Source organism: Priapulus caudatus, unplaced genomic scaffold (genome assembly GCF_000485595.1).
Source record: "Priapulus caudatus unplaced genomic scaffold, Priapulus_caudatus-5.0.1 Scaffold615, whole genome shotgun sequence".
Lineage (NCBI taxonomy): Eukaryota > Metazoa > Priapulida > Priapulimorpha > Priapulimorphida > Priapulidae > Priapulus > Priapulus caudatus.
Genome location: NW_014577676.1, coordinates 138,875 through 142,006, shown reverse-complemented (window position 1 = coordinate 142,006; position 3,132 = coordinate 138,875). Strand labels below are relative to the sequence as shown.

Genomic DNA, 3,132 nt, shown 5'->3' with positions numbered 1-3,132 from the left:
TCGTCATCGGGCGATTAAATTCGCTGGCGATTCTAATCGCCGCGATCGGGCGATAAAATACGCTCGTGTGCCCTTAGCATTAGAAAGTCTTTGATTTTCTTTACGGATAATAAATAACAAGATTATATACGATATGTGAAACGTGGTTTCGTTTCTGTATCACAGGACATAATAGTCACACGCGCTGATCTAACAAGTTCGTGTTTATTGTTTGTCTTAACAATACAAGATTTTTGTTTATTGTTAGTTTGTAATTACATCATAAAACACCGCAGTCCATGTATATACATTACTATGAACTGACGTCTAGAAAGCATTACAAGTAAAATGGGCCTTGTCGCGTAGTTGTGACATTCCGTCAAGTGGCGTATTTTATAGCAATGGTGACCGGTTGGTCATTTTTGTGTTTGAAACGTGATCGGACTATTTTGTAGAAATTTGCATCATAGAGCTGGCAAATGTTTCGAGCGGAGCATAGAGCATGAATCTGTAGTTTTTTTAAACATGAATAAAGTGTATGTTGTGTATGCGACGTAACAGTGTGAGTATTTTTAATTAATTTCTGTTCAATGCTTATTCAGGCCTGCTGCCTATGGACGCCTTCTACTGTTGTACAACACATTAAATATGGCCATCGCGCGGTGAACTATGTGTGAGGTGAATACGTTCACATGCGGATGTGTCATATAGCGCCCGCGCGCGGTGAAATACACGCGATAGCACAACATACACGCGGTTAGCCGTCAGGAGTCAGTTAGATAATAGAGTAAAGCAGAGAAAATTTATATGCACAGTGTGCTCTCGCGCGGTGAAATACTAACCCGATCAGGAGCTAATAATACCTCATATATTATTATCTGGTAACGAGATGTACGAATACGTTTACATGCGGATATGCTATGTTGTCGCTTCACCCGCTGAACCCCATGCATGATGACTCATCAAAATTATGCTTATATCAACTATGGTTAGGGTCAGAGTTCTGTTTATTCTTAGAGCTATGGTTAGTGTCAGAATTAGGCGTAGGTTTAGATTTAGGGTCAGAGTTAGGGTTAGCACGCACGTGCGTACGTGCATGTACACACATATACGCACATAGTCGATCACACGCACATACTTGTATACACGCGTGCGCGCACACAAACACGTGCACGTGCACACTCTTCCATACAGCGCGCACGCGTGCACGCGGACACAGGTTTCGTGTCGTTTTCTTGCTTTCGATTCGAAATGCGAAAATGCAGGAGCTGCGGCTTGTCACGCACCCCTAATAATTATTATCATATATTTATATAGAAGAGCCCGCGTGTGTAGGTATACTAACTCTGCAGACTCAAGTGTGTAGACTGTAGAGGGCATATAATATATGCACGATAAGGTCATTACGGGAATGGATGCGCGACAGTAACAGTTCAGGTAACAATACGACCATGAAACTGACGTCCACGGCTACATTTTCTGCCCTATTGGTGATCTTATGTTTAGTAATGGATTCGAAATCTTCCTGAATAGCTTTTTTAAATTTGTGTGCACGCCTGCGTACGTATGTGCGTATGCGCGTGAGTGCGTACGTGCATGCGTGTGTGTGCGTGCGGGAATGGATATTTATCAGAAGGTAACCATGGCCATAATTCTGATGACAGCGTTAATTGTGTGTGTAGAGGAATACTAGTTGCTCGTCGTTCTAGCAAGTAACCGAATAATGCATGTATTAGAGCTACGATAATTTAATTATTCTCATGTTATTGGACTCGTGCCGTGTATTGTGTGTGTGTGTGTGTGTGTGTGTGTGTGTGTGTGTGTGTGTGTGTGTGTGTGTGTGTGTGTGTGTGTGTGTGTGTGTGTGTGTGTGTGTGTGTGTGTGTGTGTGTGTGTGTGGTGTGTGTGTGTGTATATTCAAGAGCTATTTATTAGGTATTATTAGCTCTTGATGTGTTCTGTAACGCAGTTACCCGTCACGCGCACCACAGACACTCACATCTCGCGCACGACGACGTCTACGATGCTGTTATTATGTCGCATATACATGAATTAGAATAAACGACAACGACGACGACGACGACAGCGACAACGACGACGACGACGACGGCGGCGGCGACTACGATGGCTACGACAACGACGACGACGAAGACGACGACAGCAACGACAAAGATGATGGTAACGACAACTAGGATGACGACGACGACGACGATTTAACGACGGCAACGACTACGACGATAACAGCTACGACTACGACGATAACAACGACGACGGCGATGACGACGATAACAACAACGATGACTACGACAACGACAACGACGATGACGACAACGACAACGACGACAACGACGACGACGATTAAGTTGACGACGGCAACGACGACAACGATAACATCAACGACGACGACGATGACGATGACGACGATAACAACAACGATGACTACGACAACGACGACGACGACGAAGACGACGACAGCGACGATGACGACGATGACGACGATGACGACGACGACGACGATGACGACAACGACGACGACGACAACGACGACGACGACAACGACGACGCTGATGCAGACGATACTGGTGGCAAAGTGTAGCAACGGACGCTATCGGGTCAACGCGTCGTCGTGCTTTCACGCCTATATCTGCATCCTCAGCAAACATCATGCACGCTGCTGCTTCAAATTAAAATCTTCTCCGCCATAAGCTTCTCTCTTCGCTGTCGCTCCGACGTCGGCACGTCGTGGGTGTCGGCAAGCACGCACACGCGGGCGTATAGCGATGCCTCCAGCCCAATTAACTCGGACGCGAGACGACAGCTCTAGTGGGCTCCCCATGCACTTTCCTCTCATTTGTACGCGCACCTGTCATTTCGCTATCAGGCCGTCGCTGTCAGAATGAATACACATCCTTAAGAACATAGGCGCTGCAATCGCGATCGCTCGCTCTCTCTCTCTCTCTCTCTCTCTCTCTCCGCTCTCTCGGCAAAGTGTAGCAACGGACGCTATCGGGTCAACGCGTCGTCGTGCTTTCACGCCTATATCTGCATCCTCAGCAAACATCATGCACGCTGCTGCTTCAAATTAAAATCTTCTCCGCCATAAGCTTCTCTCTTCGCTGTCGCTCCGACGTCGGCACGTCGTGGGTGTCGGCA

At 46.7% G+C, this 3,132-nt stretch overlaps 1 protein-coding gene across 1 annotated transcript in view; it reads left to right on the top strand.

The window, feature by feature from the left end:
- The window catches only part of LOC106812172, a 12,757-nt gene that overhangs the window by 9,151 nt on the left and 474 nt on the right, over positions 1 to 3,132 (top strand). The gene's annotated exons all lie outside the window — the stretch shown is intronic.